The following is a 25,140-nucleotide window of genomic DNA, read 5'->3' as shown; positions in this document are numbered from 1 at the left end:
AAATTTCATATAGGTGTAAATTTCAGGCAATATTGATCTAAATAAGGCCTAAATTCTCGCTTAGGATATGGTGTGGTGATCAAGCAAGTGGACGTATGATTTCTCTATCCAGATTTGACTTCTCCCTTGTGTCATCACTCAGATATTTCACACATATGAGGCTTATGGCTAGATTCACACAGGATTTGTAAAATAAGTAGGCTAACCTAGGTTTCAGAAAATTACTGCCAAATTCAATCATAGATGCTCATGCAAGATATTTATGGAAAAATATAATGACTATTACCTACATATTAACCTACGTTTCTACAAACTGCTCTAAGTCAAATGCTAAAGTGAGACTTCTAGACTAATATCATCATTGAAAAGGAAACAATACCATGTCACTAAGTGCATAGTATAAATAATTTTTATGATTTTTTTTGGTTTTTTTATAGAAAGCAAAGTGTGTGTTATATATAGACTACTATGTGCCTAAAATTCAACTTATTTCTATGCCACCCCCAAACAAAAATATGTTTTGTCCTCAAAGTATAGAAAAAAGTAAGGATAGAGAGTACCATGGAAACGCGTAAGAATATTTAGTGCACCTGCAAAACAAATTTAAACCATACTAATATAGGGAATTAAAAAATAGACACAACACCTATATGAGTTCCATAAGCGAATGCAAAACATAGAAAACAAATATCGCTTAGGCCATAAGCGGACACTAAAATAATATAAAATTTACCGTACATCAACATAATTAGGCATTGTCCTCCCCTCGTATCTTATCTTATGAGAAGTGAGGTTCCTTTGCGTCCTGCCAAGCCATGATAATTTGATAGGCCTTATGCCATGCATCATCGACAATCTCTAACCTATTAAGCACCATTTAGTCTGATGGCGTGTATGGTCTAATGGGGGTGTATGGGGCAACCAAATGGGGTAGTAGACGATGCCCCGACAAAACCATAGTACGTAGAGAGTGTACAATGCAACTGAATTGGTTGGTCGCATAGTGTCAACCCTAACCCAATCTATGAAGTGGCTAGAGAAATCAAGGTAGTAAAATTGCATAACGCGACAAACCATGATGGGCATCAGAAGAAACTTATGCCGCATGCTATGAGCTCGAGTAACACTAGACACTAAGGTCTGGGGTAACTCATAATGCATACGTCCCTCAGCTAAAGCAAGGAAGACGTTACAAGAGGCGTTATTCGCAGAAGAAAAATGCCAATCAACTAAAATATTAAGAATAATGAAGAAGATAGTAGTGCCTATGTTAAGTGACAAGCTACCAAGGGCTACATTATATTGCCCTTGGTCCTCTACACGAAAAATCCCTGCCCCATAGGTCTCATAAAAATATTCATAATGGTAGATATTTAAATTATCTGACATATAACCCCATGTGTCAGGGGCAGCAGCCATAAGAAGACCTAAAGTGTATGCTGATAAATATTTACTAAGGTCAAGTGGTTCGTTATTTATTGAGACTAAGAAAACTTGTTCTCGTTTCATCGAAAGAAAAAATGACAGTTGCCATAAAAATAAGCAACAAGTTTAGGGGAATAAGATTCGTCAGCACGTACTAGGAAAGGCTCTCATCTTTGATGCACAATCATGTCTTGAAATTAGAAACCATATGTATCGCTCTCCAATTCTTCAAACGACTATTCAGGGATGACTCATGGAGTTTCCATAGCAACCAACCACAAGACTGAACTATTGGAATTGACGGAATAAGAACCAAAAAAAAAAGTGGACATGTTTACTTGAAGAAAAGGGGGCGTGCGCCCTTGGAGTTATACCGATTAGATGAAGGTTGTAAGTGAATGAATCTAGATGGTGAGGCTTGTATTTATACTGACAAGAATCTAAATCTAAGTTCCGCAATGCTTCCAAATCAAAAAAGGATAAAGGAAACCCAATTTGGGAATGGTTTCCAATTTCTACACTGAAACACATGTTGTATTGGGAATTCTAATTTGAATAAGTAACCCTAATCAACATGAATTAACCCCTAAATTCCAGATTCGCTTAGCATGCACAAACAAATGGATGTATAAACTTAGTGCTAAATTAAATATACCACCCCCAAACAAGTTGGAAGGGTGGGATTCATTAAAGAACATGCATAATAAAATAAGGACATAAATATAATGCAGAAATAGAAATCATTTGATACTCATTTGATACTCATATAAATGCACATATGAGAAATTAACGAAATAAGCTAAAAATTAAGTACATAATTAAAACAAAATTAACTTAAATACTAATACTACTCCTAGCCACGAGAAGATGAAGGACAAAAACCATCAGGGCGACGGCGACGAAGGAACACAACCCCAGTGTCTCATAATCTTTGTGATTAACACAGGAAGGGGTGTGGTGGTGTTTCCAACACCTTTAATGTTCTCAAACATAAAATCTATTAAACAAAAGCCATACCTCCTCCCTTGAAGAATCCAAAGCATATGGAGAAAAGGTAGCATAATGTCACTAGACCAATTATGTTCTGACAAAGCCACTGAATCACAGCCAGCTGGTTTTGTCTCAGTGATGACTATCTAATACAATGGGAACGCACGTTGTACTGGCCTTCCAAAACTGTATCAATCATCAATACTTCTACAGACCCATATTGATACTCTAGCAAGGTTAAATTGTCCTGCTTCACATCAATCCTAGTGACTGTTGCCAATAACCCAATCGTGAGCTCATGACGTTCCCTATCCACATCAACAAACACCTGCCCAGACGCAGAGATAGTCTTTTTCCTATAAAAATCTAACACCAAATCAGTGTGATAAAATTCTTCACAGGAATACCACATCCTATCCCACCCTCGCGTACACATCTCCACATGAAAGAAGGGTTGAAATTGTTCCGCATAAAACACCACTTCTAGAATTAATTTTGGAATATTGGCCATGGTGTGCTGAGAATTTGAATAGGAGTGGATAGTTAATTTGAGTGAGAGAGATGGAAGAGTCGGTGTTAAAATTTTGAGGAGGGGGCATGGTTAAGGGGCGTGCTGATAGGGTTATATACTAAAAGAATTTCTTTTGTATTTACTCTTATTCTTTATATTTTGAATGAGAATCATATGGGCAAATGTTATGCATATTATATATGTTATTAGTTATATGCATGCGTCTAATACTTTATTATGTACATGATATGGTGTGTGGTGACACACAGAAGATCATATCATCATTACCTTATAAAGTATAAGTAAACGTTCATAACCTAGATGGATTTGGACAAACCATTGGTACGGTTGTAGTATAATCTGGTATTAGTCTATCTTGATACAGGATTACACTAGTACACTTTGTGTGTAATGAACAGGACCAAGTGAGGTTGTTTCTCTTTATACTGATTATAGAAGAGAACAAACACCTCTGTTATTATGGATGTTTATCCTCTTACTTCGGATATAATAACAGGCACTTACGTACATTATACATTGCTTTAAATCATCAATGAGTGAGATTCATTTGTGAATCAACAAACTCAATGGATTGGGTAATGACATTATATATAAGGTGTGCTATTGATTATAGAAGGAATCCGTGACCCACAGGAAGTCGGGCTGATGATGTCCCCTTGAGGAGCTCATAAGGATTGTCATGTATACCCTGCAGGTGGATTTAATCCGACATGACAATGAGGTTGAATGGTACTACTCAAGGACATAAGAAGTTAATTAATGTAGTTGTCAGTAACTTGACTTAATCAACGGCCATTCGTTATCTTAAACACAGGGAGATCAACGAGCATATAATATAGAGCCCATAACCGTAATATAAGATTTGGGATTAGGACGGTAGTGCAACAATGGCCTTTAGTGGAATAAGCCATTTGTTGACAGACTTGGGCCGTGTGTTCTGGGCCAACATGGAAAGCCCAAGCCCATCAGGAGGCCCAACCCTAATTTCTCCTTATGGTCCCTGTTGTAGCCTATAAATAGAAACCTCTTTCTCTAGCCGTTTTTACCAAGGTTTTTCCCAAGAAAGGTTAGTTCCAAAATCGGTTCTGACCTTGTGAGTGAAAGAGGAAAAGAGAGATAGAAGGGGTTGGAAGATCGTTGCCCACACAACGTCCATTCTAAGGATAGGAATACAACAGAAGATCAAGAGGTTGATGATTTCGTAGATCTTGGATTCTTAGAGATATCACAGCTGATCTAAGGTATGAATTTCTAACAAAATCGTGAGAACCTTTATTCCGCTGTGCATGGTTTTCACAGTTTGTAAACTGCGACCATAATGGTTCCTACACATGCACCCTCTGGTTATGCCTTGGTAAAAGGCATGCGCCCTTGAAGTGAGATCTAGATCAGTGGTGAAGAAGGGGTGTGTGCGAGTTGAAATGTGGAGGTACGTGCACAGATTGTGCCTATATAGTTAGGACGACACATGTGTAGGGCGTGCATTTCTAATTTTTGGCCCAAGCCCAAATCTTTTTGAAAATGCCCATCATGTCCTACTACCTCGTAAAACTTACAACTAAAGATCCCGATTCGTTAACGGTCCGATTTTTGCGACTTAGCTATGAAAATGATAAGTAGAGAAAATGCAATCTAATGATCTATAATAAACTCAAATCTAACAGTGGTTAACACATAAGAAGATGGAAAACACCTCAAAATGCGTGAATGATATAAGTTATGCGAACAAAAGAAATCTAAATGAATAGATTTTGTCAACACGAATCAAAACATGACTAAACGACAGAAAGAACAAGGCTAGGAAGTTGAGTGAACAAGAATGGAAAGACCAAAAGGACCCCACCCCCAAACAAATTTTTGAAAACAAAAATGGAAAGACTAGAAACCTGCCCTTAACATTAATTTATGATTGATTGTAGTATCTATTTATAAGTTTGGTTTTTAGGGTTAGAATTAAGGTTTCCAACCTCCATTAAACCTCCGTTAAAATACATTAAAGTTTTTATTCAATTCAAACTTTCTCTCACGTAAGGTTCAAACATAAAGGTTAGGTCTTTAATGATCCCTAATTACTTATGGTATCTCTAGTCATATAATAATTAGGATGAGAGGAAGTTTAAACCCATTCTCATGGTGGATTAACTATCCTCTAGCCTAAGTTAATTCTACTTATGGCTAAGTAGAGAAACCTAGGCTTGAAGCTCTGTAATAGTTTAAAAAATCAATGGCCCATACATCAAAAATCTACACTATCATAATGGGATTTAAGGGCATCATATTACGTTTTGTTATACGCCCAAGTTTTTAGCAACGAACACACATCTTGCAGTGTACTTGGGCATCCTTAAAAAGGGTAGGCCAATAGAAACTACATTGAAGAACTTTAGCGGTTGTTTTCATACCACTAAAATGGCCACCACACGATTTTTCATTGCAGAAGGATAAAACCTCATTGTATTCCCTAGTAATTTGATCCCTACAATAATTAAACAAGTAAGGCTCATCTGAGTAGTAAGACTTAACTCTAGCCAAATATTTCTTACTTTCGCTTTTTGAGCAAATATCAGGAATAATATCAGAAGTTAAAAAATTCACAATGTCGGCATACCATGGTGCAGGAAAAATCACATAAAGATGCTCATCAGGAAAAGAATCAGGAATTGACTCAGAGTCACTGTCATTGTCATTGGCTAGTCTAGATAAGTGATCGACAACTACATTTTTGACCCCTCATTTATCTTTGATATCTAAGGTAAACTCTTGTAGGAGGAGGATCCATCGGATTAATCTTTGTTTAGCTTCCTTTTTGGAGAGAATGTACCTAAGAGCTGCATGGTCAATAACGTTGGACTTATCAACTAGTTTTTGTCGTAACACGACACCAACAAGATAATCGCTAGCATCGCACATAAGTTTGGAAGGCTTAGACCAATTGAGAGGTTGTATAATCGGGGCGGATGTTAAGGTGGATTTCAATGTCTTAAAAGCCTATTTGCAATCATGATTATAATAAAAAATGGCATCTTTTAAAAGTAGATAAGTTAACGACCTAGCCAATTTCAAAAAAGCTTTGATAAAACTCCTATAGAAACCTGCATGGCTTGGAAAGGCTCTAATGGCACGGACAATCTGTGGTATAGGTTGAGATGCTATTTTAACTAATTTGGCTTTATCTACTTGCCATCACTAGACACAATATGACCGAGAACTATCCCTCTTTGGACCATAAAATAATATTTTTTCCAATTTAAAACTAGATTCTTTTCCCTACACTCAAAGAGTGTCCATAAATGGAAAAATCATCCATGAAAACTTCCATAAAATGCTCCACCATGTCACTAAAGATATGAAGCATACATCGCTGGAAAGTACCAGGAGCATTACAAAGGCCGAAAGGCATTCGTTTATATGCATAAGTTCCAAAAATACATACAAAGGTATCTTGGTCATCAAGATCGATAACAATCTGAAAATAGCCAGAGTAGACATCTAGAAAATAGTAGTAAGAATGGCATTTAGTCTTCTGTAATCAATACAGATCCTCTATTTCATAGGACCTTATGTTGAAACAAATTCACCATCTGCATTATGTACAATGGTAACACCCAATTTCTTTGGAACTACATGAACTGGGCTTACCCACTCGCTATTTGAGATGGGATATATGATACTTGCATCGAGTAACCTTAAGACTTCTTCCCAGACCACAGATCAGTCCCCAAATGTGCGTTTAGTTACCGTTACAATGCTTCAATTAGGCCCTTCTTATGTTTAATGAACATATAATTTATATCTTTTGCTACCTTTTGCAAGACACAGGCCATTTAGGACGTATATTCCTAATACGTGAATTTTAGTGCAAAAAGGATTGTTATTGACACTGCTTGAAAAGACTCCAGCTTAGGAGAAAAAGTGTCAAAAAGTCAAGGTCAAAGTCAACGGTCAACAGTTAGGGACTCAAAACCAAAAGTCGGAAGATCATGTCCTTAACTCACAACACCAAAGATTATATCCTCAACTCAAAAGTTAACATCATTAGCAAGTTTGTTCATGAAGATACCAAATCCTAATGAGGTGTCTTATTTCTAAAGGATGAGGGCAAGGTGGTAATATGTAATTGGTGAAGTATATAAACCAAAGAGATGGAGAGAGATAGGAATCCAATGCTTTTAGGGTCCAAACCATTTGGTTTGTAGCTTTATTTTCGTACCATAGAATTAATCTTTGGTCACTATGAGTAGATAAAGATGATTTAAATTACTAGTTTAATTGTTATTTCCTTATTTTCCATTTTCATTACTTAAAGTTTGAAGCTTGTTTGAATCTTATTGCTTTTCTTCCATTCAAATTGTGTTATTGATCTTGTTTTTTTCATAGCAATAGTTCTCCAAAACCTCTTTTATATCATTCATTCACACCCCAAACACTAGTCATACTCATTTGACATGTTCAAATGAGTATAACTTTGTGAGCAAACTATCTAAACTAAACCATTCCATACATGTTTTCTCTATTAGATCAATAGTTGTTTTATTTATGTTTTAACCATTCAAGATAAGAACTAGTGTTTTCCACCTTTTAATCATAAAGAACAAGTTAAAAAAAGATTAGAAAAGTTTAGAAAGAGGTTTTCCAACCATCAAAACCATTCCTACTAACAAATGATCTAAGATGAACAATACACCAAATACCACCACTTTATTTACATAGTCAAATGGCGCCGCCATCATGGATCTAAGCACAAGGAGGAAGATAGAGCCAAAAAACACACTTTAAAGTCTTCTTCTCAATCTTATTTTCATGTTTTTCAAGTTTTTTTTCTTTATTTTCGTAACGAATATGTATTTTTCTTATACTTCCAGTAAACTTTTGAGCAAACGGAGTCCGAGAATAGCACGAGGCGGTTCACCACAAATTGATGGCGAAAAAGAGCAACTGCGGTGTTAATCGACCCGCGCCGCGCCAGACAAACTCGCACCCACGCCTTAGCCAAGTCCACCTACGTCCTCGCAGCTCCCGCGCCTTAGCTGCGCCCACACGTGTTAGACCCGCACAACACCTAACTTTTCTCCAACGAACATTCTGTTGGCTCAGAATCTTCGTATGTAAGTTAGTTTTAATTTACCCTAGTTAGTTTAATACAACTGTTAGTAGATAAAAAATAAATTTTTTTGCAATGTTTTGATTTTTCAAAACCAAAAAAATAAATAAAAAAAGAATTTAAAAAAATAAAAAATAAAAAATTATTTTTATTAATTAATTATAATCCATAAGTAAGTTTAATCATTAAATTTAGTTTAGTAGCATGTTTAAGTTTTATTTTCTATTAATTGTTGTTTAAGCATGTTAGATTAAGATAATATCATATAGTTAAGCCAAAATAATTAGGATAAAAGAAAAATAATTTAATTTTTGAAAGTATAGTCTTTTGGTTTAAGTTTACTTACCAAGAGTTGGGGATTCAACCAACTTGGACCAGTTGAATGCGCGAGGCGAGTAGTGTGACATCATGCTAGCACATCTCAACCCAACTTGGGGGTCGAAGTTCCAATTTTTGACAAACACTTTCTAGCTTTCAATGTTAAAATAATATTTTGTTTGATAAAATCATTAGTGAATAGTTAATTAGCTAAATGTAGTTACTTTACGTGTTTATCGCTTTCATAGTTTTAGGTCCACGAAGGCAACCAATTGTATCTTATTGGCTTTGCCACATTTCGACCCGACTTGTGGGTCTTAAAGAGATTAACCTTGTAACCGTAAGGAAATGTTCGAATGGTGGGTTGACACGTAAGACACCAAACACTTCGTCAACCCCACCACGTCGCCTTCACCCCAAGGGTCGTGTACGAACACCTTGGGTGGTACATTCTAAACATCCTCGCTCCAAAGTGTTAGGGGATACTTGCATGTTCAAGGCATGATTGAATTATTGGGTGATTTTCGATTTAGTCTTGTCTTTACATTTAATGCTAAGGCTAAACCCGAGCCCTTAAAGAATAAAAGTAGGAATAAGCCGCACTTAGAACGGACATTGATTGCTCAAATCGATACATAAACTTAAATAAAACTTAAAATCAATCAAGCAGAGCCAATCTAGTCAAGTCCATTAGGACAAACATTTAGCACGAACAAAAAGAGTAGTGAACTACCATATTCTAGTGGACCAACCACCTTACTTACTCCCCTCCCTCAGATTCACTGTGAGTGAGATTCTTGGTGGCACACCATCTGGTGAAGTAGCAATCTTCTCCCTTGATGTGTATAGTTCCCAAAACCCAGTTTTGTGCCCACTGTTTGATTCGAACAGGGCATAATATCTAATCTACAGACATTGCATGCAAACTTTTCAAAAACTTCAAGGTCACAAATGAATTTATGTTGTTTGTGCATCATTCTTGTTTAAGCATACATGGCTTATCATTATGCAGCGCAACCGTCATGGAATTATAATGCAAACCCAGAATCTTGTTGTTTTTGCGGTAGTCCTTACCACTAGTTATCTCATTGTCCATCATATGCTGAGTTTGAGTCTACTACGGGAAATTCTTATAATGACGAACCTCCATTTTCAAATTTTTGTACTACCCAATACACCCCCAGAGTTTTCTAATCATGCAAACAATTCATGGAGTTCCATCACAGATAGTCAACCACCATTTATGTATCCATATGGTCAGTCAGAGTGCGGTTTCACCCAAAGCCTATTACCATTCACATCACCATCCATATCTAATTCAAATCCAACTCCACTATCTATAATAGACCAACTTTACGAAGCAATAGCCGAGCAAACAATTCAAATACAACAAATAGCAAAGAGCTTCTGTTCTCTCCAATCCATTTCAATCAATACCACATCTGAGATTGATGTTCTTCCCACCAGTCCAAAAACCAACCAACAAGAGGAACAAAATGTTGATATAACAAAACCAATTTCTAAAGCCCATCTTGATATTTATGAACAATTAACACCCTATCACCATCGACCTGACTATCGTGTGAATTCCAGTTCTTATGATGATTACATGCCTAAAGTTACAGTTTCTCCCATTTGTCTTACTACACCCATGGATGAGAACACTCCGGTAGAAGAAAATCTAGAACATATGTTGGAAAATGACTCGACACACTTAGACAATGACAAAGAGAACAAAGAAAATCAGGTGCCTAGAGAAGAGGATATAAATTCTATAGTGGAAAGTCGATCTAATTTTAGTTTGGTCGTTAAAGACTTATCGACAGAATAAATTTGTGACATCCTTAATATTGCCGATATGAACCATAATTTTGTGGAAACGCCAAAGCTAGATGAAGAGTTATCTGAGTCCTCAAGATCATATGAAGAACCACCACCCGACCATCATTCCCCCGAGTTAACACCTCTTGAAAGCCAACCTCAATTCATAAAAAATCCACCAAGTTTTGAGGACTGCACCACTAAACCATTTCAAAGAAACCTCAAGCTCGCACTTAAGCCAATTGCCTTCGAAATCCTTCATAATCTTCTAAACCTTCCTAGTAAAGAGACTTTGCCTAACATACAAACTCCTGAGACTATCATTCTAGTTGAGAAGAGCCCCGTATTGATTGAAGTGTCAGAAAAAGAGGAAATAAAGTCTAAGGGGAAATTTGAGTTCTTAAGAGCATACGATGATCCCGGTATTCAAGTGGTTGAAAAATCCAGTTTGCCATATATGGCATCATCTAAGCCCCATAAAGAACAATTGCTAGCACACTCACACTCTTTTGGAGAATTTGAACATGACGAGTTATTGCATAAATTCTATGATGCGTCGTTACATAAGCTTTCTTTTATCATTCTGCATATTACACTCCAAATGCATCATTTCATTCTGCTTGGGGGTGTATGCTTTCATATGTTTTTCTATAAAGATCCCCAACTATTTAGACTATTAATATATAGGTAACAACATATCATCCATCTTATCACGCATAGTCTTAGGGAATCTGACTTGAAATGACCTCATATATAATCTTGACTATATAGGATCCTATCTATAAGGATTAAATCCTCTTTTTTGTGATGTATTTCCAATCCATTCATTATCTTACATTGCTTCAATGGAATACATCGTAAAAGGTAACTGGACCACTCCATTTGGAGCATGTGGTTGTAAGTGTCGGAGCCTTGAGTCCACATATACTTTGCATATTCCTTATTAGCACTTTTACACGTAGTTTTAGTAGTGTACCTCTATGAAGTAAGTATACAATTTTCTTTTTCTTTATTTTACATTCTTTTTAAAATAGTTTTCTTTTCCTATCATTTACTTTACATTTCTAACTTTATGTATTTCCACATTTTCTGTCTTACATAAGTTCTTTCTTTCAATCGTCACTATTGATGCTTGAGTAGTCTTTCCTCTGTAAAGAAGAGATGTGAAACAAAGCAGAGGTGAGCTGGTGATTGCATGAAGGTGACTTATGGTTGCTTTTCATGGTTGTTTAGCATGTTTCATCTTATATAGGCATGCCAAACCACGGGATGGTTGGCAACTGTAGCCCTTTATTTTCAAAAACTTTTTCCTTCTGTGGGCGATTTCTAGTTGTTTTGAGTTTTCTCTTACAATCTAGTTGGGATGGCGTTAACAAGGGCTAACTAAAGAGTAGGAGAGGAGAGACTAGATTGTCTAGAAATAGTGCTACTCCTCCTTTTTTGCACACAAGTAGGGATATTTTATTAAAATAATAAAGAATGTTACATCACAAGAGGAGAGCTTACAACTTGACAAAAACTAGGTCTAGTTAAACGGAAGTAAGGCATTTTCGGAGTTTCTAATCTTATGATATAGCTTGGTCTAGTAGAAGTCCATAGCCTCTCTCATTGGTTCATAGTTGCTCCCTTCTTCACTGGTAAGTCCGCACCAAAATTGACTTCTCGATATGTTTGGGACAATCTCCAAAAAAGTAGATTTCGAGTTGCTCTAAGCTATCTTGCTTTGAGTATCTAAGGAGAATTGTCCCTACTAAGAGCCACGATAGCATCTATTGAGTCACTTTCGATCCATGGGTGTAACCATCCCTTTGATACTGCTGATTCCGCTGCTATTACAATGGCAGAGCATTCTGCAACAAAATTTGTGGTGATCCTAAGCCCATGGGCTATAACTCCCATAACTTGGTTCAAGTAATCCCTGAAGATGATCCCAGCACCACCGATCCCTGGATTACCAATGGAGGAGCATTCGGTATTAGCTTTAACTATTCCCATCTCCGGTGGAAACCACATGACTTCCTGAATACAGTTTGGTCTGGCTCTTCCCTTTAAGTTAAGAGAGTGTAAGATAACCAGGTCATCAATAGTGTTGTACATGTACCCTGTGGCTACTTTACCCGAGTCTTTACTTCCCCTAATCACTTCCTTTTTGATGAATGCACTATTCCATCTCTTGTCCTCAAAGTATATTCAATTTTTCGTCTTCCATATCTGAGACATGAGGTGTGCAGCAGCAAAATTCCATAGCTCTCTTCTGATGGGGCTAAGAAGTTTAGGAGCAGAGATGATACCTTGAAAATTGATGAGTGGTTGCACCTTTTGAAGAGAAGATAGCCATTCCCATAGTTCTGAATTAGTTTCGCAGTCCCAGAGCATGTGCTCTACTGACTCCTCCTCTTTTTTGCAGAGTCTACATCTTGACGCCAGGTGTATGCCCTTCTTTTTGATCCTATCATCTGTGGCTATTACTTTATGGATGAGTTTCCAGGTGATGATTGCCATTCTAGGGTGCAAGTATTTGTTCCAAACCCATTTATGCCAATTCACTGCTTGACCTCTGCGTCTGATGATGTCATAGGCCGATTTAACTGTGAATCTTCCATCTATTGTGGGTTTCCATATTCTAGAGTCCGCTTCATCCCCAGAAGGCGGTGGCAAAGTGTTAAGGTCTATGCTAGCTCTAGTGAATACTTGTTGAACTTAGACTGGAAAATTCCATGTGCCCTCAATAATGATGTCTGAGACCTTGGATTTTAAAAGCTTTCAGTTGATGCCTTGGATTAGATCCTCTAGATCAATACTAGTCCAGTTGTCTTTCCATAATATGATGTTCTTCCCTTGGCCTACAGACTAGTCCAAGTGAGGCATCATCTCCTTAATAGCCCATCTTATACCCAGCCAGATAGAAGATTTTTATAAGTAGGTTAGCCAATCTCTTGATGCCATTATGAATTTTGCTTGCATAAATTGACTCCATTCAATGGATCCTGTGATAAAAGCCCAGGCAAGCTTCATGAGTAGAGCTAGATTGAGCTCCTTGAATTTCCTAAGGCCTAACCCCCTTCCTCCAGAGGTTTACACATCTTTTCCCATTTAATGGTGCCTTTTCTTACTGTAGGATTGCCCGACCAAACAAAATTTCTAATGGCAGCTTCGCAGTCTTTGATGCACTTTGAGGGCCATTTGTATATTGACATGTTGTAAACTGGTAGACTGTTAAGGATTAACTGAGCAATGACCACCCTTCCTTGAAAAGAAAGCATGCTGCCCACCTGGCTATTCGTTCTTCTTTTAACTTTGTCCACCAATCTCTGAATGTTGGCTCTAGTTACCCTGCCTTTGAAGATCGGGGCACCCAAGTATTTCTCAAGAAGGGATCCTTCAGTGAATTCGAAGAGTTTAGCTACTCTTGCTTTCTTGCCTCTATTCATGGCACCTAAGAACAACTTGTTTTTGGATGAGTTAAAATATTGGCATGCTGACTTTTCATTGGAGGTGAGAAGATTTTTGAGATGTCTCAGTCCATGGATATCCTTATTCGCAAAGATGAATATATCGTTCGCAAATATAATGTGAGTGGGACTAGGGCACTTTCCAGCTGGAGTCATGTGCTTAATCTTGCCATAGTGAAATAGTCAATTAACACCCTTGTTTAGCACATCTTCCGCTAGATCGAAGAGAATGGGTGATAGAGGATCACCCTATCTAAGGCCTCTACTAGCCTTAAAAAATCCACAAGTTCCACCATTAATCATAACTGAGATGTTAGCACTTTGGAGAAGAGTAGAGATCCAAGAGCACCATTGTTCACAGAACCCGAACCTTCTGAGAACCTCAATTAAGAACTCCCAGCTGAAAGAGTCAAATGCTTGAGTAATATCTAGCTTCATGCCTACATTTCCTCCTCTGGTCTTCTTGTCCAATTCGTTGATCATTTCCGAGGCCAGAGCAATGCCCACTGTGCTTGTTCAGCCTTGTATGGAAGCCAACTGTCCTCTTCACTAGATTTGCCTACTTGCAAAACAAGAGGTGGAAGATCTAGGGAGGCCAAACCATGGGATGGTTCACAATTTGAGTCACCTAATTTCAAACATTGTTTTCATTATATTAGGAGGATCACTTTTCATCATAGTGATGATTCTTAGTAGTTTTTTTTTTTTTGTTATAGTAAATTAGGAATAAAACCCCAAAAAGAAAAAAAGAAAAACCCTTCTCTCACCCTTTCATAAATGTTGTTTTCTCTGTTCTATTAATGCATGATTCTTGATACATTAATAGTTATGTGATTTTCTAAAACACGAGCAATATAGTCCATATAGACCAACCCTTAGAAGTATGCAATCTCCATTCCTCTAAGGGCGGTTTCAAGATCAGTTATGTGTTACTAAGGGTCGCCCATATCACCATGATATTCGTACAAGATATTTTACGTCTTTCACAGTAAATCCTCTAACACACATAACTAAAGCCATAGTCTAACTGGATTGGGTTCATAAATAGCCGACACTAAAGTTGCCTAAGATCACCTGTTGTGGTTTGTTTTTTAAGCTTAGCTTTAGAAATCACTGCTTTAGTACGAGTTATCTTTAAAACATCTCTACATAGTTTTTCAAAAACTTGAGGATATAAAAATTTAAAATCTTACGTCCTAGAGTAACCAAAATGATACTGGATAAACATACGATTTTATTCTCTTGTATAAACCCTCTATATGGTTAGAGATACATTTAGATTGAGATACATTTCATATGTGTATGTATAGATAGTTGTTTACATACTTTATATTTCGCACTTTTTATTTCTTAACCTGTTAGTATTATATTAGTTTTATTATGTTAGTAGTATAAATGCATGTTTAGAATTTTCTTATGCATAATTTGGTATATGAGTAGAAGGTAATACAAATACATCATGCCAAAAAAAAAAAATTATTTCTACATTATATATGTTTTTCAAAAATAAATAAAAAAAACCCAAAAATTTCATGGTAGAATAATTACGTAACTTACTATGAAGATAAACCATGTATTTCTTGTTCTATATCCAGCAACCCATGCTTCGAACTTGTTTGGGGGTGGTATATTTTCATCGTTAAGAATAAAGTACTGATGTACTGCCGTTTTTGTTCATGTTCCTATGGTAATCTTTTTCCTTATCTTTCATACTTTGAGGACAAAGCATATTTCTATTTGGGGGTGGTAACTGCAAAAACTATGCATTTCTTATATTAAGTATATTAGTATATTTCTTCCTTTCTTAAAATATTTTCGAAAAGTCCAAAAATAGTTTTTCTGTTTAGTACTAAAAGTCTTGATTCCTTTTTCTATGATGAATACATGATCTAGAAGTCTCATTATAACAATAGAGTAAGGATTCGTTCTTCAAACTTTTAGACTAACATACATACAATAGTTTCTACATCTTTTCATGAATGACATGCATCAGTATTTGATTATATATAGTAGTAAGTTTCTGCATGCATCAACATTTGATTATATATAGTAGTAAGTTTTCGAGACCAAGGTTAGAACATTTAAGTTCCATATCCTATAAGAATGTAGCCAAAAGCCTCATCTGTATGATTATTGAGTAATGACACAAAGGATTTCTGGATAGAAAGACAACGCGCCCACTTACTTTATCACCATGACACATCCTAGGAGAGAATTTAGTCCTTTTTTGGATCGATATAGCCAAATAAAAGTTAAAAGCACAAAAAAAAAGTTTTTTTTCCTTTAGTTACCCCTTTTTGAGCCTTTAAAAAATTTTAAAAACATTTTTGTTCTTCACCATCAATCCCTGAATCGTTACTACACACACAATAAAAAGCGTACCCAGCTGACAAGTTGAGAATTGGATGAACAATAAAAAGAGAAGAGAAGGTCATGTACAAAAACAGAATAGTTAGTTGCTTTGAAAAGAATAGAAAAGATAAGAAAAGATTCAAAAATCGAAATCTCCCAAAAGTTCAAAATCAAAATGAGTCGATTTTAAAAGAAACAAAAGCAAAGTTAGAACTCCCAAAAATCAAATGGAGTCACAAAGCCAAAGGGCTAAAGAATGAGTCATAAAGTCAGAAGCAAATAACAAAACAACGTTCTTCTCCAGTTACAAATATCTTGAAAACCCAATTTCTTAACTTATCCTAGTTTGTTTTCCCTTTCTTTTATTTCTAAACCACTACCTTATCCCTGTAACTCCTAATAAAGGACCTCTAGCTCAACTAGGAATAGGATGGTGTGATAGTAAGTGGATATTGTGATTAATCAATCCAGGTTTCTTTTTGACATCATTCAAGTATGTGAGGATCATAAGTTCCCTCTACACTTGAGAAAATGAAACTTGAGTGAGTTTATTAGAGAGTTGCGGTTGCAACACACCCTTGTGAGAGCTCATCTTAAGAACGCTCTCCAAAAGTTTTGAAAACGACTCTTCTTTTGCATTTCACCGCTCATATTTTGCACATTTATCTTTAGATGATTAAATTACTGTGTATATATTATTCTGAGTTCAAAGGAGCTTTTCTTTATTCTCCATCTAATGAGATGTATAGACTTCTGAGAATAAACAAGGAAACAAGACCATTTGTACTAGATAAAGTAAGTTTATGAGTACCTTCTATGGAAAAGTCTCACAAGGCTTAAGCTCATCCACTAGGGAATTCCTAGTGGTTTAAGACCTTGTTGCATATGGTCAATGCAGTCACACTCCACAAAACGAGACTAGTATAATAAATAACACATTTGTGATCTTAGTTTTTTCTCTCTCATCTTTGCTTGAGGACAAGCAAAATGTTGTTTAGGGGTAGTTGATCAGTCCCCAAATGTGCATTTAATTACCTTTACAATGCTTCAATTATGCCTTTCTTTTGCTTAATGAACAGACAACTTATAGCTTTTGCTACCTTTTGCAAGACACAGGCCATTTAGGACGTATATTCCTAATACGTGCATTTTAGAGCAAAAAGGACTGTTAATGATGCTGTTTGGGAAGATTCCAGCTTAGGAGAAAAAGTGCCAAAAAGTGAAGGTCAAAGTCAACGGCCAACAGTTAGGGACTCAAAACCAAAAGACAAAAGATCATGTCTTTAACTCACAAGACCAAAGATTATGTCCTCAACTAAAAAGTTGGCATTATTAGCAAGCTTGTTCAAGAAGATAGCAAACCCTAATGAGGTGTCTTATTTCTAAAGGATGAGGGCAAGGTTGTAATATGTAATTGGTGAAGTATATAAACCAAAATGATAGAGAAAATAGGCATCCAATGTTTTCAGGGTCGAAATGATTTGGTTTTTAACTTTATTTTCATACCCTAGAATTAATCTTTGTTCATTAGGAGTAGATAAAAATGATTTAAATTACTAGTTTAATTGTTATTCCTTATTTTCCATTTTCATTACTTAAAGCTTGAAGCTTGTTTGAATCTTATTGCTTTTCTTCCATTCAAATTGTGTTATCTTGTTTTTTTCATAACAATAGTTCTCAAAAACCTCTTTTATCTCATTCATTCACACCCCAAACACTAGTCATACTCATTTGAACATACTCATTTGACATGTTCAAATGAGTATAACTTTATGAGTAAGCTATCCAAACTAAACTATTCCGTACATGTTTTCTCTATTAGATCAATAGTTTTATTTATGTTTTAATCATTCAAGATAAGAGATAGTGTTTTCCTCTTTTAAACATCAAGAACAAGTTAAAGAAAGATTAGAAAAGTTTAGAATGAGATTTTCCAACCACCAAAACCATTCCTCCTAACAAATGATCTATGATGAACAACACAACCAATACCACCACTTTATATAGATAGTCAACCACCTCTTTCATGGCGGGGTTCAAGCGATGATGTGGTTCGCGTGAAGTCTTTGCATTTTCCTCCAAATGTATGTGATGTGTGCATATAGTAAGGTCAATCCCTTCAATGTCATCTAGGGACCAACCAATCACGGAACGATGTTCCCCTAATCACCCGAATCAAAAGTACCTCTTCATCAGCAGACAACTGAGAAAAGATGATCACCAGATGACTACCATCCAAATCTAGATGAATATATTTCAACTCAGCAAGAAGAGGTTTAAGCATATGGGTGGGAGGAATGGGTAGAAAAGATTCAGGAGATTCTTTTTGAGCAGTAAAGACTTGTTTAGGTAAGAGGTCTTCATACTTAGAATATAGATCTACAGAAGGATCAAAGATTGGAGTAGACTCTAAAAGGGCGCTGACTTCCTCTATATAGGAATCATCATCAAAGTTAGAACTTCTAAAGGAAAGGAATTGGTGCATCTGATTCTCTGGAAACATGTTATTGAAATAGTCTTAAGCTAAGCTCTCGATCATACTAACTTCTCCATCGATAGTCATTTCGGATAGCTGTTACATCATTTTAAAAAGATTACCTCAACAGAAAGGTGTCCAAAGGAAATGGACATTGAACCATCACAACATTTAATAAGGGCATTGGTGGTTGCCAAGAAGGGATGTCCTAAGATGATAGGAACAGAGTCATTAGTGACTTCTGTGTCGATGATAACGAAGTCGGCTGGGTAGTAAAAATCCTGAACTTTAACAAGCATGTTTTCAATGACAGTCTTTAGATACTTAATTGAATGGTCAGCTAACTGCAAAGTTATTTTAGTTGGTTGCATTTCATGTAGACCGATTTGCTTGTATAGGTAAAAAGGGAGGAAGTTAACACTCGCCCCCAAGTCTAATAGAGCAGTTATTGTGTGGGTATCGCCCAAGGTTCATTGTACAGTAGGACGATCAGGGTCCTTGTACTTAACGATTCCATTATGTTCAAATACAGAGGGAAGTTGTTTAGTTAAGAAAGCTTCTTTCGGTATGTAAGTTTTCCTCCTAGTAGTGCACAACTCTTTGAAAAACTTAGCGTGTTGTGGTAGTTTTTTAAAAAGATAGGTTGATAGGTAGATTTTTAAAAACTTCCCTAATCTTATTAAAATTAGTATCCTTTTTCAACATGGCGAGTCTTTGGGGAAACGGTGGTTTATCTCTATATTTAGCATAAGATTGGGTCAATAGGAGTATTAACCTTATGATTATCTTTGGCCACTTTCCTCTTTGGTTGTTGTTTAACTGGTACCTCTACTGGTGTAGTATCTTCAGTTTCTATTATGGTATCTAGTAAAGTTTCATTATTAATGACCACTTGTGGTGGATCAATGGGCATAGTTACGACATTATCAACCACTCTACCTGAATGGAGGGTGGTGACTGCATTTAACTCACCTATGTTTAAATTGTCATTACTAGGACTACCGGTTACTTCAAATGTAGTCTTTGGTGCTTTAGGATTAGGTATAGCCTGACCTGGAAACATGCCCTTTGGTTGGGCTTTATCTTGGGCTAACTATTGTATGGATTGGTGAATAGACTGTAATATCTATTGTTGACCTTGCATGTAGGCATCGAATTGATCCGGTTAGGAAGGTTTAGCGACCACAGATGGTATGACAGGAACTATCTCACCTTGATGATTAACGGGTGGGTTGTTATAGTTGTTATTAATCGGGATAATACCTATATTATTATTATTATAATTACCTATCCCTTGTACTTGTCTTGGTGGATATTGGTTGTAGTTATTTGCTGGCCTAACAGTTTGATTACCAAAACCCGGAGGTGTGAGTTGTTGTTGATTATTACCCCAACTAAAGTTGGGATGTTGACTCCAAGGTGGGTTAGGGATGTTATTAAAAGTGTAGACATTTTCTAGCTATGGTGGTGGTTGTTCATAGACAATAAGACAATACGAGTCGGTATGCTAAAGACTAAAATAGAAATTGCATGGATGAAGAAGTGTAACATGGTAGGTATTGGGTTTTGAAGTTGTTCATCTTAGATCTTTAAATAGTAGAAGCATGATGGAGAAAAACTAAATCTTTTCTTAACATTTCATTTATTCTTAGTGAACTTTTGGTGTATGAAGATGTAGACAACAACTAGCTATTAATGTTTTTGAGGATTAAAACATAAAGACTTTGTTTGGTTAAGTGTAAAACATGTAGGTCTTGATATGTAAGATAGCTTGGTTAGCAAGTTATACTCATTTGATTGATTCAAATGAGTATAACTAACTTTGGTGTGTTTAATGAATGAAGAAGAAGATGTTTTGAAGAACTATTTTGATGAAAAACAAGATTAAACACTTTGAATGGAAGAAAACTAACTTGATTCAATAAAGCTTTAAGCTTTAAAACAATGAAAATGGAAAACAATAATAATAAAAACTAAATAAAAACAATTAACTAATTATGATCGATCTCCTACGTACTCCTACTAGAGTCTAGTTATTACTTAGCTAGTTCCTTTATTTTGTGGTTTTCTCTACACTTATATATGTGCATAAATGTACAAGTTTTCTCCTCTCATATCTTTTCCATCATACAACCTAATGTAGAACCTTTTTGTGCCTTCTAGAGTTGAGTAGATAGGACCAAGCCTTTTAGGCCTAAGCCCATGTCTTTGGAAATTTGAGATTTTGGTCTTCTGAAGCTTTAGGTGCTTAGCCATTGTCTTGCAAAGGGTTGAGCCCTTAGTCTTTGAAGCCTTGGTGTGTTTCCTGAGCTTTTGAGTTTTTGGACCGTTGAGTTGACTTTGACCATTGACTTTGACATTGACTATTGACTTTTTAGCACTTTTTCTCAGTTGTTCCATAAGGTCCCTTTTAGGCTCTTTTTGGCTCTAGAACACGTCTTTTGAGATATTTGGTCCAGAATAGGTTTGTATCCTAAAAAAAGCAATAAGAACATGAGTTTTTTACTTTATTGATCATATAATTTGACTAAATTGAAGCATTATAAAAAGATAAAAACACATATTTGAGGACTAATCAACTACCCCCAAATAACATTTTGCTTGTCCCCAAGCAAAGATGAGATATATGAACATAAGAACTCAAATATGTGTTTATTATACTATTCTCGTTTCGCAGAGTTTGACTGCATTGACCGTATGAAAAACGGCCTTAAACCATTAGGAATTCCCTAATGGACGAGCTTAAGCCTCATGAGAGCTTTCCAAAGAAGGTGCTCACAAACTTCCTCTATCTAACACATAGGGTCTTGTCTCCTTATTTATTCTCAGAAGTCCATACATCTTACTAGTGGGTGAATAAGGACAAGCTCCTTTGAACTTAGGATAACATATGTACAGTAATTTAATTATCTAAAGATAAATGCGCAAACATAAGCAATGAAATGCAAAAGCAGTGTTGTTTCCGAAACTTATATATAGAGAGCGTCCTTAAGGTTGGTTCTCACAGAGATGTGTTAAAACACAAACTCTCTGATAGATTCCCTCAAGTTTTGTTCTCTCAAATGCAAAGGGCACTTATATTCCTCACATACATGATTGACGTCCAAGGAAAACCGAGGTCGATTGATCATAATTGCCACTTATTATCACACCATTGATAGGGTTATATACTAAAAGTATTACTTTTGTATTAACTTTAATTCTTCATTTTTTGAATGAGAATCATATGGGCAAATGTTTTGCATATTATATATGTTATTAGTTATATGCATGTGTCTAATACTTTATGTTGTAGATAATATGATGTGTGGTGACACACAGAAGATCATATCATCAGTACCTTATAAAGTATAAATAAACGTTCACAACCTAGATAGATTTGGACAAACTATTGGTACGGTTGTAGTATAATATAGTATTAGTCTATCTTGACTACATGATTACACTAGTACACTTTGTGTGTATTAAACAGGACCAAGTGAGGTTGTTTCTCTTTATACTGACTATATAAGAAAACAAACACCTCTGTTATTATGGATGATTGTACTCTTAATTCGGATATAATAACGGGTACTTACGTGCATTGTACATTGCTTTAAATCATTAATGAGTGAGATTCATTTGTGAATCAACAAACTCGATGGATTGGGTAATGACATTATATGTAAGGTGTGCTGTTGATTATAGAAGGAAACCGTGACCCGTAGGAAGTCGGGTTGATGATGTCCTATTGCGGAGCTCATAAGGATTGTCATGTAAACCCTGCAGGTGGATTTAATCAGACATGACAATGAGGTTGAGTGGTACTACTCAAGGACATAAGAAGTTAATTAATGTAGTTGTCAGTAACTTGACTTAATCAACGGGCATTCGATATCTTAACATGGGGAGATCAACAAGCATATAATATGGAGCCCATAAACTTAATATACGTAATTTGGGATTAGGGCGGTAGTGCAACAATGACCTTTAGTGGAATAAGCTATTTGTTGACGGACTTGGGCCGTGTGTTATGGGTTAACATGGGAAGCCCAAGCCCATCAGGAAACCTAACCCTAATTTCTCCTCATGGTCCCTATTGTAGCCTATATAAAGAAACCCTTCTTTCTTGGCCAAATACTGAGTGATTGCTCAAGAACAATTAGTCCCAAAATTCGGAGAAGAGAGAAAGAAGGGGCTGGTAGATCGTTGCCCACACAACGTCCATTCCAAGGATAGGAATACAATAGAAGATCAAGAGGTTGCTGATTCTTATTCTCAGAAATATCACAGCTGATCAAAGGTATGATTCTAAACAAAATCGTGAACACCCTTATTTCACTGTGTATGTGTTTTCACGGTTTGTAGTCGATGACATGAAACCATAACGGTTCCTATAATTGGTATCGAAGCATGTAGATCTGTTGGTAGATGTAGAACTGCTCTAACAAGTTTTGCAAGCATCTAGATCAACTGTTATGGTCAGAATGTATGAAAAATGGATCGACTTTGTTTTTATGAGAGCACGATCGACCTCTGAGTAAAACAACATGCTTTGAAAAGAAATTCAGTATTTGTTTAATGGTGGATGTAATTTAAATCACGGTTTGTATCATGTTGTTTTTATTCCATGATGTAATTTACTGTAAACTCCGCCAGACCATGCGAAGGCAACTAAAAGAGTTCGACGAACAGGATGGAGCAATGAATATGGCCATAACAGTTAGGAATTTAGGTTTCCATTTTATTGTTCATATTTTCTTATTCTATATGAATGTTTTTTTGTGGATGTTTGCTAAAAACTAAGCCCACATGAATAATAGATAAACATGGACATAAGCCTGACTAGTAAATAGAAAGATCCTCAGTTCTAAATAACTAAGTGGGAGCGGGAATTTTGTTTCATATAAATCCCACGGTCTCCATTAATGGTTTGTTGGTAATGTAATTATACTTGCGCGTCGGTTTTAGTGCCTTCCTCCATATCGGATGAGTCTAATTACGGATAACCAGAACAAACTTCTAAAGGACGACTATATGAAATTATTACTGAATGGATTCACTTCTCCATCTGAAGGGATTCATTACAAAATAATGGACTTAGTGTTGAGTAATGGTATACACTTAGATGCAAGTAATGGTATCCTCCCCATCGGAGTCACTGCTATTATTTGTAGGACCAAAGAAAGGTCAGCATATTATTTTTACTTGTCCAGATGGCATGTGTCCATTCTAACATGAATGTAGATATGAATGTAGAACTAATAGGAAAAACCTCTCTACATGAATGTAGATATGGTAAACATCCACACTATCGTGGCTTACTACTTCTCGGTGTGTAGGGTGCTGACGGGTTGATTGATTTTTTTTATTAACTCAAAAAGTTTTGCCCTACATAATAGTTATTTTATGTGATTCTCAGGTTTTCAAAATGGTTACTTTCAACCCATTAGCAACTATTCTTAAGGAAAACAAATGCATTGTCCCTTATAACATAGACTGGAAGGGAGACGGTCCTCTTCTCAAACCAGAGAATAATGGAGGTATGTCTCATGCACTAGTTGTTGAAACATGTTTAGCGGTGTTATCTACCAATACCTGGTGTGTAGATACAAGAGCCACTGACCATGTATGCATTTCAATGCAAGGGTTCCAGGAAACAAGAAAACTAAGTGATGGAGAGATTACCATATCTTTGGGGGATGCTACGAAAGTAGTAGCTATTACAGTGGGAGATGTTTGCTTATCTTTTGGTAGAAATAAGATTATGGTGTTAAAGAATTGTCTTTATGTGCCTAATTTTAGAAAGAATTTAATTTAAATTTCTATGGCAATTAAGGATGGATATTATGTTTCTTTTAATAACAAGGTCGTCATTAAGAAAAGTAAACATTTATCTGTTCTGGTGCATTAGAAGGCAATTTATACATCATTAATCCTATTCCACCCACAGTGCATCAAATGGAAATTAATAACACATCTTCTAATTCAAATAAGAGAAAGGAACCTTCTCAAATGAACCAAACACATCTCTGGCATCTACGGTTAGGTCATATCAACTTGAGGAAGATTCAGAGATTGGTAGCCGATGGACCTTTGGGTTCATTGAAAGTGGAAACTTTTCCTATATGTGAATCCTGCTTGGAAGGTAAGATGACAAAAAGGCCTTTCACGGCTAAGGAGTATAGAGTCAAAGATGTGTTGGAACTGGTTCATTCTGATTTATATGGACCCATGATTGTCAGGCTAGAGGTGGTTTTGAATACTTTGTCACATTCATTGACGATTATTCAAGATATGGGTACATTTATTTGATGCGTCGTAAGTCCGAGTGTTTTGAAAAATTCAAAATGTACAAGGCTGAGATAGAGAAACGTCATGGAAAATGTATCAAGTCACTACGATCAGATCATGGTGGTGAATACCTCTTAGGAGAGTTTAGGGATTATTTATCAGAGGTTGGGATTACATCCCAAATGTCTGCACCTAGGACTCCCTAACAGAATGGTGTAGCAGAGAGGAGAAACATGACTCTTATAGAAATGGTTAGATCGATGATGAGTTATTCGGATTTACCAATTTCATTTTGGGGATATGCCTTGGAAATGGTAGCTTACATTCTGAACCTGGTACCTTCTAAATCAGTACCTAAGACTCCAACAGAATTGTGGACTGGGCGTGAGCCTAGTATGAA

Source organism: Coptis chinensis, chromosome 2 (assembly GCF_015680905.1).
Source record: "Coptis chinensis isolate HL-2020 chromosome 2, ASM1568090v1, whole genome shotgun sequence".
Lineage (NCBI taxonomy): Eukaryota > Viridiplantae > Streptophyta > Magnoliopsida > Ranunculales > Ranunculaceae > Coptis > Coptis chinensis.
This window is presented reverse-complemented; position numbering follows the sequence as displayed.